The sequence below is a fragment of the Myotis lucifugus genome, unplaced genomic scaffold (assembly GCF_000147115.1).
Source record: "Myotis lucifugus unplaced genomic scaffold, Myoluc2.0 scaffold_203, whole genome shotgun sequence".
Classification (NCBI taxonomy): domain Eukaryota; kingdom Metazoa; phylum Chordata; class Mammalia; order Chiroptera; family Vespertilionidae; genus Myotis; species Myotis lucifugus.
The window spans coordinates 1,764,203-1,777,068 of NW_005871251.1; positions in this window are offsets into that span (position 1 = coordinate 1,764,203).

A 12,866-nucleotide genomic window follows, 5' to 3' on the forward strand; every position below is an offset into this window, starting at 1 on the left:
ACAACAACAAAATCCCAGAGACCCTCCACTATTTCGGGGCCCCTTCTTATGCGACTTTGTTTCTCACGTCACACACAGGAGGACAGGTGAGGCTCCTTCCTGCCTCTGCCTCCGCCCAGAATGTTTCCATAGCCCATCCCAGCCTTCCCCTCTAGCTCTCCACATCATCACCATTCTCCAGGGCCCGGTCCAAGGCTTGCCTTTCCCCAGCCTGCCCCTCCCGTCCTCTCCCCTCTCCACATCTCATCACCGTGAAGTTACATTTATCGAGCACTTATATTTAAATACCAGGCTCTGCAAAATGCTCTACATACATTATCCTAGTCAATCCTGGCAAGAACACTACGAGCCACTACAATTACTCATTTTAAGAAAACGGAAACTTAGAGGCTAAATATAACCAGGACAAGGTCGCACGGTGGCAGAATTGGGATTTAAACCTACCTTGTGTCTTCAGACTACGCTCTCAATCATTTTGCTGCACAGGTCTGAGAGATGGCAGCTGTTAACTTTTTCAGTGAACATCCTTCCAGACATTTCTGTCTTTCACTTTTTAGAAATGCATTCATCCTCTCCCTCTCTCTCTCTCACACACACACAGAAAAAGGTAAAAAGGTTTTGCATAAAGGTTATATAAAATTTGCGTTAAGTCACTCCCTTGATTCGGAAAGTTATTAGCTATAGAACCAGGAGCAGTCCTGTCTACTTTGCCCTCCAATTAGATTTTAAATTCCTTGGTGGCCTCTTGCTTCTGGATATCTCCCTCCACTGCAATGAAATCAGGACTGAGCACTTAGCAGGTGCATTATAGATGCTTGTTGATGGACTAACACACAAAGGATGCAACTGAAACAGGCCAATTGCAGATACAGTTACCAATAGGTTGTCACAAAGGCCTAAGGCAGTGATGGCGAACCTATGACAGAGGTGACAGGTGACACGAGAACTCATTTTTTTGGTTGATTTTTCTTTGTTAAATGGCATTTAAATATATAAAATAAATATCAAAAATATAGGTCTTTGTTTTACTATCGTTGCAAATATCAAAAAATTTCTATATGTGACACAGCACCAGAGTTAAGTTAGGATTTTTCAAAATGCTGACACGCCGAGCTCAAAAGGTTCGCCATCACTGGCCTAAGGGGCCGGGATTAATGCCCAGTTCCCTCTTCAGTTGCACATTTCTAGGTGACTGTAGGCAGATACTTAGGTGGGGGGTGGGGGGTAAGAAGGGCAGTTTCTGTCTCCGCAGCGGTCAAGGAAGGCCAGGCATGTCCATCATGGTCATCAGCCCACCCCCCAAGGAGTGAGGTTCAGGGGAGAAGGGAGGTAGCGTCTATCAGCTGCTCAGGGCTTCCTGCAGAAGCCAGACCACACAGGTACCCCGGATAATTGCTAGGGGAGGAGGGGCAGGCACAGGCGCCGGTCCTTGTGCTCACCCAGCAGGATGTGAAAAATTCAGCTGGGTTCTTTTTATAGTTTCAATCATCCGTGGTAATGAAGATTCTGCAATTAGAACTCAGCTGGCAGTTGTGCTGGGGACGTGCGAGGCAGAGCAGAATCCCAGGTCTGCAGGAGGGCAGGCCTGTTTGCCGGAAGTCTTGAAAGCGCCGCTGGCAACGAGTGAGGTGATGTAAGGACGAGAGCTATTTTTATGGACCATTTTCTAGCCATAATCACTCCTTAAGTAAGTTCCACGTGAGCATTATAGCTCTCCCATTTTATTTTGACTACATGCAGCTCTCAGTCATCTGTACAAGCGGAGGGGAGTATCAGCACAGGTGATGGAAACAGCAACACTGCGTTGATTTAAGCCGCCACTAATTTGGAATTTATGATCATTTCCCCGGACTGGAGTTTACTTGTATGTATTTTATGAAGGAAGCATTTGTTGAAAATATCCGAGGTGGATTATTAGCCTACTTAAGAGGACATGCTGTTCTCAGACACGTGAGCATAATGATAGGACATTTTTACTGAGTGCTTATTCTGTGCTAGGCGCTGTGCCAAACACTGTGCCTGTATGATTACCCATGACCCCTTTGCTCACCTTAGTCGACAGGCACTGTTATCAACCCCATTTTAGAGGCAAGGCAATGGGCCTCTTGTCCAAGGTCACCCGGTCAGGAGGTGGCAGATCCCGGCTCTAAACCCAGCAAACCTGCCTCAGCCTCCGGCTCTCAAGTTTGAGGTTCCTCGAATCACAAAACAGCCCTGTGGCCTCTGCATGGCAGCGCTGTTAGCACAGGGAGCCATCATCCATGATTCTCAAAGTCTTCGCAGCAAAGGATGAGGGGGCGGCATCAGTTTCTTGCTAAATTATGAAATGCCCTTCTCATTCCCTGTGTGTCTATGTACCTCCTGGTCCCTTCTCTATTGAATTTAAAGCTCTCACTAAAACGCCTACACTATGACAACCATTCTGTCTTTCCAAGTTGTATTATACAAACAGAAAACACATCTGCTCAAATTGACATTTCTATCCTGACGAACTTATCTGGTGAGCTAGGCTGATTCTTCCTGTCCCTTCTTCAGCTACATCGCTGGGGTCACTTGTAGAATACAGACGGTCAAGTGCAGGGCACTGGAGGACCCGTGAAGATAAGAAAAAGAGAGAGAACACTTCCTGCTTCTCGTTGCTCCAGTAGTAGGAAACAATGACCTGCTTTATATTTTATTTATTTATTTTTGGTTTTTTATTTTATTTTATTTTTTGCTTTATATTTTAGAGGAGGAGGTCATAAAGACAGGCCCGTTCAGAAACATATGGACTTAATTCTGTCATGTGAGGAGAAGTATTGAAGTATTGTTCTATGGATCTATGTTACTCTGATAAAATGTGCCGATATTCTAGATCAGGCACAACCATCACAAAAGATGACACACACACACACACACACACACTCACAGAGTTAGTGCACAAAATTAATATCTTGGAAAACCCCATTCTCCTGGTACCCTAATCCTAAAATTCAGTTGTCAAAATGTGAAATTCCATTTATGTTTGTAGTAATGACCATGCAGCAAGCCTTTCTAAATGGCATTTAGGCCCAGCCGGTGTAGCTCAGTGGTTGAGTATCGATATATGAACCAGGAGGTCATGGTTTGATTCTGTTCAAGGGCACATGCCCACGTTGAAGACTCGATTCCAGTAGGGGGTGTGCAGGAGGTAGTCGATCAGTGATTCTCTCTCATCATTGATGTTTCTATCTCTCCCTCCCTCTCCCTTCCTCTCTGAAATCAACAAAAATATTTTTAAAAATAAAAAGTAAATGGCATGTAGTGCCAACCCTAGAAATTCATAAACTAATGATGCTTCCCTCTGAAGATGAGACCAGAGAAAGTGGCCTGAAGCCGACTGCAAGATTCAAGTGCTTACTACTAAAATAAGGGAAGATTTTAGATGCTTTGTAAAATCAAACTCACTAATACTGCACACACACAAACTAATTTTATGAAAGATAAAACATTGAGAAGAAAGGCTAGTTTGACATTGGTTTGAATATTTCGTTTTGCAGAAAGGCTGCTGTGTTACAGCACAAACCTGAGTATGGCTTTAAACACAGTGAACTCGGCCCCTCCGTGCAGATTATCCAGAACAAATCTTAGTGTCTGTGGAGCTGCTCTACCTTCCTTCCATCTACCCCGTTCAGTAGAGGAAGAACACAAGTTATTTCCATTCAAGCAAAGCTATGGTGGAAACATCACCAAGCACATTCTGAACAACTAACTGCACCCTCATTTTGTGATCATCTGCTCTTCGAATGATATCTGCCCATAATCACTGACATTGTGTGACTCACCCAGAGCTGACTGCCCACAAATCACGCCTGGTAAGTACTGGCATGCACATGCAGAGGTGGGGGAGACCTGAATGTCTGCCTGACTTCGCTTCAGGTAAGTCAGGTGGTTGCTTGAGTTCAGACCTAGGCTGGCTGTGGTGGTGGATGCGTCTGGAGTTTGACTGAGTCCTAGACTCGGGGTGGGGGCCAGGATGTGAGGGATGGTCTGAAGAGGTAGATTGAGGGGGGAAGGTGAGGCGCAAGAACCAAATCTGTGCTGGAAATAAAGGGCTGCCGGCAGGGAAAGGGAAAGCGAACAGCCATGCGGAGCTGCCACCAGCCCCTGTGGCGGCACGGTGGGAACTAGAAAAAGATGTGTGTATGCAACGTGTGCCAGGGTTCCCACCTCAGCTGGATCTCGGCCCCCACGTGTCCCCTGGGCTGGGTGCTTGTGTTCAGGATACAACTGGGGCAGCCAGAAAAAGCCTGGAGAGATCCTCTGAGGGATGGCCTTGGGAACCGTGGGAAAATGTTATAAAAATAAAATTAACAGAAATATATATGTAGCATTAATATCATATAGGAAGAGCCTAGCCAGATGCTTCACTGGTTGAGTGCCATCCTGTGCACTGAAAGGTTGCTGGTTGGGTCCCGGTCAGGGCACGTATGGAAGGCAACTGATCAATGTTTCTCTCTCACAACAATGCTCTTCTCTCTCTCTTTCTCTCTCTAAGAATGTCCTTGGGTGAGGATATATATATATATATATATATATATCCCAAAAGCAACCACTTTTGATACTTTCATAAACATTCTAGAAAAAAAATTATGAATGTAATGAAATTTATGAATGTGTGTCTAATCTTCCTCATCACATATTTTGAATTTACACAAAGTGTCCTATTATACATGCTTTCTGCACTTTGTTTTTTCCACTTAATGTATTTTGAAATAATTTCCCATCAGAGTATGTTAACCAACTCCTTTCTTTTTATGGCTACATGGTATCCCGTCACAGAGATGTACTCTTGTCTAACCAATCTGTTGTTATTGGCTATTTAGATTCTTCCTGGCCTCTTACTATTTTGGTACTTCAGCAAATGTCTGTTATCTCTCTCTTGGTCTATTGCTGGGTAAGGAGAATGAAATGGAATCACGGTGCTATGTCCACTTCAGGGCGCTGTGACTTAGCGGCCAAGGTGGGAAGCCGGCCTGGCAAATCCCTTGCCCTCCTCAAACTTGACTTACAGATAGTGGCTGATGCTAAGTGCTCAGTGGGCTCTGAGGACAGAACAGCATGGGCAGTGCATCGGAAATGCATATCTTGTTTCTCGTGCATCTGCCTCAATCTGCAGGTCCTTTTCTAAAGAGATGCATTAGGTGGCACAGAGCTCACCCCTGCAGTGCCCACCCTCACACCAGTCATGGGACAGAGAAAGCCCTCCCTCTACTTTACCCCACCGGATGGATGCCAAGGCAGGTAAAGTTGCCAGAGCAGCATTGAGTACAGACCTTGAGGAGCAGCTGTGGACCAAACTCCACTTGGTGAACATATTTCCATGAGATGGAACTTTTGAGAATCCTCTGTGGTTCTGACCCATTTCAGAACTTCTTATACTTTCTGTGAAGGGTGGCTCTGTGGGCTGAATGATGCCTGGCTCTCCTGCCGGATTTCCTAAATTGAGAGATTGAGGGAGAAGTTACATTAATGGCCTCCCTTCTTCCTGAAGGTTCAATCAAATGATAAGGAAGCAATCTGCATAGTAATTACAACACCCCTCCACGTGAGTCCCTGTGCCGCAGCGGAGGAGAAGAGCATGGAAATCATATCTGAAATGAATTTCAGACCCACCAGCTTCTAAATCACAGAGAGGTTAATTCAGCCAGCACCATTACAGTCAGAGGTGGCATAACACGCTGGTCACTGGGAGAGCTCACATTGTTCTCAACAGCAGAGGGCAACAGGAAATACTGTCACCTGGACAAAGCTGGTGCTGACTGGGACCTTACCCGGGATTGCTTGGTAAGGACTTCTTGAAGGTACCATTGACCATTCTCAGTTATGGATGGAAGCCTTGCCTTTTCCAGTATCTGAGCAGAAAATACAATGGCCAGAGTCCTTGCCCCAAATCCTCAAATCAAAGGATCATAAGACTAATGGATATAATGTGTTAATGGGTTAAACTTTAGGGGAGTTAGGGGTGTTTGTGGGGGAAATACATATCTGTAACCTTTTGAGAGTGTCCACCCACAGAGCTCCCCTGGCACCTGCATCAGCCATCTCAGTCTGTGATGCTGAGAGGACTCATTCATTCCCATGACCCGGCGTAGCATTTCTCATGCTCTTTTTGGTAGCGCCAACAAAATTAAATGAGGTCTTTCCAAGAGGAATCAGAAGTTTGAGGCTCAAGAAAGAAAATGTTTAGACTGAGAGAAAGATTGGGAATAACAAGAATAATAAAAAGATTGGACAACCAGGGAGAGGGAAAGTTCTCAGGCAGAGAGGAGAGGACAGAGGATAATTGTGCACCCAAGACCACCATTCAGACTGAAGAGGTGAAGCTAAGCATCCGCGCGGAGAGAAGTATTGTCCGGTCTTCTGTTTCAAGCAGAGTTACCTCTGTGATAAAAAAAACTCTCTCAACCACTTCATAGACTGTTTCTTCGACTTCCTCGTTTGGTCTGAAGCCCAACTCTCCCTGACATACCCTTCGGCTCTTAGCCTCCTGAATAGAAGCTGAGAATTTTTCTTAGTCCCAGGTACCAAGAAGGTGGGTGATCAGCACTCCCCCAGTGCCCCACACGGCCTCCAGACCAGTACTGCTCAACATCATGCCATATGCCTACTTTGTTCTATGCTTCATTATTGCTACCCCACCAAAATCTTGATGGTTACCATTATTTCACTCTCTTTTCATTCCTTTTATTTTTTTTATTTTTTTTTATTTTTTATTTTTCGCTAAAAGTATTACAAAGGGTATTACATAAGTGTCCTTTTTCCCCCCCGCCCTTGACAAGCCCCTGCCCTCCCTTACCCCCCAGTGTCTTATGTCCATTAGTTATGGTTATATGGATGCATACAAGTCCTTCGGTTGATCTCTTACTCCCCTCCCTCCTGTCCCCCAACCCTCCCTGGCCTTCCCACTGCAGTCCGACAATCAGTTTGAGGCAGCTCTGCCACTGTATTTATTATTGTTCAAAAGTTTGTAATGGTCTTAATTATCCATGAAAGAGTGAGATCATGTGGTATTTTTCCTTCACTGACTGGCTTGTTTCACTTAGCATAATGCTCTCCAGTTCCATCCATGCTGTTGCAAATGGTAAGAGTTCCTTCTTTTTAACAGCAGCATAGTATTCCATCGTGTAGGTGTACCACCCCACCAAAATCTTGATGGCTACCTCAAATTCACTGAATACTCTGGCACCTATCTTAATATACTTCATTCTCTCTTCTCCAAACTCTGTCATCTTCCTAGAAAGTACCCTGGGGAGGATGTAGTAAAGGGCCATGTGATAGAGGAAGAGTCCATACACTAGACATCATGGGGAAGGCGTGGGGAGCATGTTCATAATAGGGATTTTCTTCTTCTTAGCCAGAGCTAAACCAGCCAACAAGTCCCCACACCCCCATAGTAAGAGAGTTGTGGGGAACCGCAGCATTACAAGGGTGTGGAAGGTACAGGGCAGAAATAGTTGCGGTTCCTGCTGGTATATCTATTGCAGCTGGGGAGCAAGTCAGTTGCTCAGGGACCAGTAAAGAGGGCACCAGCTAGGAGTAGAGGGGGTCCCAGCAGCAGAGGCTCTGCCAGCTGACACTCTCCTGCCATCACATGAGTTTCCCCACCACCAAGCGTAAACTTGTGGAGCTACACATTCACTCTGGGATGGGGGTTCTGGGAGACTTTTAGCCTTGATTATTTGTAGCCTAGGGACTGAATGTTTGCTATCTATTTTCTCTGTAACAATCCCTTCCTACAAGTTGTACTAATAGAATGTGACAGGTGGTAGGGCAAGGCACTACTTGCCCCATTTAGCAGCAAGTCGCATACATGCTCGCTCGAGGTTGGTGATCATCCTTAAACTGCAGCTCTCTCTTAGAGGGCTAGAACTTTGAACTTGAACAATGCTATTCTTTATCCCATTGTATTAATTTCTACCTCTATCTAGTATGTCTGCAGTATATTCATTTGTGTGTGAGTACAACATAACAAACACATGGAAGGGTTTTTAAAATAAAGATGTGATTTAACAATTAGTAAAGCAAACCCCTGTGACCTACCTGTCGAGACATAGAACTTCACTAACATCTTAAAAACCTTGTCTGATTTGTAAGTCCCTCCCTTCCCTACAGGCAAATACTTTCTGGGTTTTTTTTAGTATTTACTTCCTTAGTTTTCTTTATAATTTAAGTCCTAAAATATGTCTAATTTTGCCCTTTAAAAATTTTAGTGTCCATTACATCATGCAGTATGTGCCCTGTACTGTTTGGCTCTTTCTACTGAGTATTATGACTAAGATTCATCTTCTCTGTGTCATTTAGCTGCACTTTCCCCCTCCTATTTCTCACAGTACATTTCATGGTCTGAACCATAATTTGTTACTGACTCCACTCTTGATAGACATTTTAGGTTGTTTCTGGTTTGCAGCTATTATTCCATCCTGCTATGAACATTCTTAAATATGGATCCTGGTGCACATAAGCATATGTTTTATGGGAACTTATACCTTAAAAGGGAATTGCTGGGTCATAAATTATGCATTTCTTGTCGTTTATTAGATAATGTCAACCTGCTTTCTGTGGGAAGTGTGCCGATTTACAGTCCCGCCAGCGGAGTATCAGAGTTCTTAGAGTTCAATGTCCTTGCAATGCTTGGTGCTGGCTCTCGGTGTTTATCAGTGTGATTTTCGTGTGCATTTCCCTGCTCACCAGTGAGGCTGAGCACCTTTCTGTGCTTATTGTCTACCTGCATTTCTCTTCTGTGGGACGCCTGTTCAGATTTCCTGCCCATGCTTTTATTGTGTTGTTTGTTTTCGTTTTCTTGTTGACTTACAGGTTTGTAGGACTTCTTTATGTATTCTGGATACATACCCCTTTGTTGTTTAGACTCATTGCAAAACGTTGTTCCCATTTCAAATCTTGTCTTTTCTCTCATTAGAGATAAACTTTAATAAAAATATGTCCTCAATTTAGACATAGTCACCTTTTTAAAATGTTTTTTAATGGCAAGTGCTCCAGTATCTTGTTTGAGAAATCGTTCCTGATCCAGAATTCATAAAGATATTCTCCTATATTACCTGCTAGAAGCTTTATTGACTTGCTTTTCCCATTGGATCACCTGGGAATGATTTCTGTATATAGTGCACTGTAAGAGTTTATTGATCAATTTTTAAAGGATTCTTCCATTTTTGATGAAGTTGAGCTTCTGCACCTTTGGTTCTACATGCCTTAAATTTAAGGTTAACCAAGGTGACAAGTCCATCAAACACCTAGACAATGCAGTGATCTACCAGGTCTTTAAAATACCAAAAGAATTTACATATATATAATACAATTTATACATGCAATACACACACATACAAAAATAACAGTGATAGTCATCTATCAAGAATAGAAAAAGGGCCCAGCCAGCATGGCTCAGGGGTTGAGCATCAACCTATGAACCAGGAGGTCACAGTTCGATTCCCAGTCAGGGCACAGGCTCGGGTTGCAGCTTGAGCCCAAGTGTGGGCGTGCAGGAGGAAGCCAATCACTGATTCTCTCTCATCATTGATGTTTCTATCTCTTGCTCCCTCTCCTTTCTTCTCTGAAATCAATAAAAATATACTTAAAAAAAAGAATAGAAAAGGGATAGAAAAAGGGATTTTAGAGGGAGATAGGAAGATATGATGGTGAGAGTGAGGATGTTTTAAGAGAAGGCAAGAGACAGGAAATCTGAAGGACTGGTTATTGACAGAAATGTCAGGGGTGTAACATTTGGTAGGTGCAGTGGATGTCTATTGTTTTTCCTGAACAGAACAAGAAGCCTCCTCTTAAAGCCTTACTCGAATGTTTGCTTCATGAGATCAGGGCCAAGTTGTTCTTGTTCATTACTCTGTCTTCTCCACATTTGGCACAGTGCCTAGCACAGCACAGATACTCAATAAATGTTTGTTGAATGAATGAATGAAATACTCCTTCTAATATCATGGTTCAAATTGGAGCTATCATTTTTTTATAGGCTACCTATACATCCTTAATGATAATAACTTTTGTTACATACTTACTATGTGGTAGACAAGATGGTAAATGATTGACAGTTATAACTTATTCTTTGAAACCACATTCCACGGTTTTCAAGATTCCAAGCTAAACCAGTAATGACAGAAGCTAATGATTATTGTTGCATGTACCATATAAAATTCTTTACATGTTTTATCACATTTAACCATCATATAAAAACCTATAAAGTAGACACCATTATTATTCCCATTTTACAGACAAGGAAACTGAATTAAAAGAGCTTAAGTAATTTTCCAAAGGTCGTAAGCTATAGTAGGCAGGGGACTCAGTGTTTGAACCTGTTACCCATCATGCTATCTGCCTCTCCTAAGACCCTCTATCCCTTGTCTCAGAAAGAAACACCTCAATAAGCAAGGTCAGTTAGAGCCCGTCTCTGGAATTTTTGAACTTGAGACCATTCCTTCCTGGTGAGGGATGTTGTGAGGCTATGAGCCAATGGCAGCCATAACCCCATGGGTGGCAGATCCTATCTGTCGTAGGAGAGTGAAGCTGGCTGGCAGAGAAAAGCCCACAAGACAGAAAGAGTGAGAATTCTGGTGGCTCTTTCACTCACTCTCCAGTTCTTCCTTCTGTTGTGAGAACTTTCCAATAAATTACTCCTACCACTCCTTTGTATTCTGCCTAAGCTAGTTCAATCGGGGTTCTTGCCACTGGCAACCAGAATAATCTTAGCTAATACAGAAGGCTGAGGTGTTTGCTCAAAGCATCAAAGCACTTTGGAGTTTAACACAAACTGTGTTTCCTGAATTTCCATTTGGTGCATGAATGGAGATGGTGACCTTTATAAAAGTGCCCTCTGTGCGCTTATAAATGAATAATAAGTCTGATCTGGTTTTGTCAGATGCTGCAACATCTTTGTAACTCTTTCCAGTGAAGGGGGTGGCCTGAGATATGCTCTTCTAAATATTCTTCTAAACTAAGATGTGTGTTTTTTCTACTTGCTGATCTAACATGTCAAAATGTGGACTCTTTGCAATAGCTCTTCTGGGCAAAAGGATCATGAGTCTTGAACTCCCACAAATAGATGATGGTTATATTTCTTCATTGGGTTTTTGAGACTATTCTTTACTTTCTTTATAGTTCTGAGTCTCAGTCACCTTATCTACAAAATGCAAGGAAGCCCAGCTGGCTGTGGCTCAGTGGTTGAGCATCAACCCATGAACCAGGAAGTCACAGTTCTATTCCCAGTCAGGGTACCTGCCCGGGTTGCAGACTCGATCCCCAGTGTGGGGTGTGCAGGAGGCAGCCGATCAATGATTCTCTCTAATCATTGATGTCTCTATCTTTCTCTCCCTCTCCCTTCCTCTCTGAAATCAATAAAAATATTTTTTAAAGAAATGCAAGGGACCTTAAGGACCTTTGGTGCCCTTTCCAACTCTGAGCCCGGTCCTTGAAACTGAGTCTACTATTAACTCAGAGGTATTGGTCATCGTTTGCTTCATTGGTCTTGTTGCTGGCTTGGAAGAGATAATGCCTGTCATTTCGTAGTGTGGAGCTCTCTCTTTCCTAGTTCACCTCTTCCATGTCTCGTGCCTCATCCTCCTGCCCCCTGCAGTGTTCTCCAGGATGGAACACTAGCCCTTGGAATGCTCATTGACAACGGATTTATTGATCAAATATATGTCCAATCCCCCAAGGGGACTCACAATGTAAAGGCTATGAGAAATGTTTGTAAAGAAACCTGTGTAACCTATTTTACCCTAAAATTTTCCAAATGTATTTGGTCACAAAACTCTCTTTTTGCAAAAAATGCACATTATCCCATTTTGGGAACTGCTGATTTAACACCTCCCCTCTTAGGTCTATATAGTAGAGTAGATGTCATGACTCCTTAGTGTTAAGTGTACATGAAATGTAATGATGTTATCTTTCATTGTTCCACTTCCTAGGTGTAGCTTTTTTGTGAATTAAAAAGTAATTGTTTGGAGATCATGATTTGGTTTTATTACTAGGAAGCATCGTATTACTCCTTTCCCTGAACTCTCAATGGACATAAAGATTCTCTCCAGTTGACCAGAAGAGGGAAGCAGAGGATCTGGGATGGTACCTGAGGCCCCTGTCTCTCAGAGCCTGCCTTGACTTACTCATCTCCCACTCAGAGTGAGCCATTCACATTTCAATCATACCCTCTGCAGAAAGCGAGGCCCATTGCTGGACACCATCATCTCACACCCTTGTGTATTTCCCAGAGCTTCCATAGGAAGCAGCTTTCCTTAAAGTTGGGGAGCACCAGGAGGAGACTGATAGAGGCAGCAGAAAACCCTGAGGCACAGCCAGCAGAGGAGCAGACCTGGAAGTCACAGCAACAGTTCTCAAGAGCTGAGGCCTCCTCACAGTGGTGTGTTTGCTCCCACTGACCCCTATGAGAACCCACTGCTCAGCAGGGCTCAGAGCAGAGCAGTCACCTGCCAGGGCATTAGCCACAGTGGTCTTAAAATGGCAGACCTATGATCACCTCTGTTGCTGTTTTGGGTGACAAGGTATTCTTTTGGAATAGTATGAGGCTTGGGTCCAGGGTTCTGAACATCTAATCAATTCTGCCAGAGCCATGCCTTTGCCCACAGAGAGCATCATGCTCAGAGGACAGGGCCAAACAAATGCATGCATTTTCTTATGGTATTTTGGCCTCAAACCTACTCTAAGCCGTTGAGAGGCTGGGAGTAACCACTGAAGGGTTATTCTAAAGGCAAAACTCAACATTCTACGTAGACTGAGTAACCTCCTGACACCTTTCCCCCTAAGTTTATACCTCTTTCTTGGGCTTCTAGATTTTAACTTCCTGATGGCAAGAAGAGATGAATCCA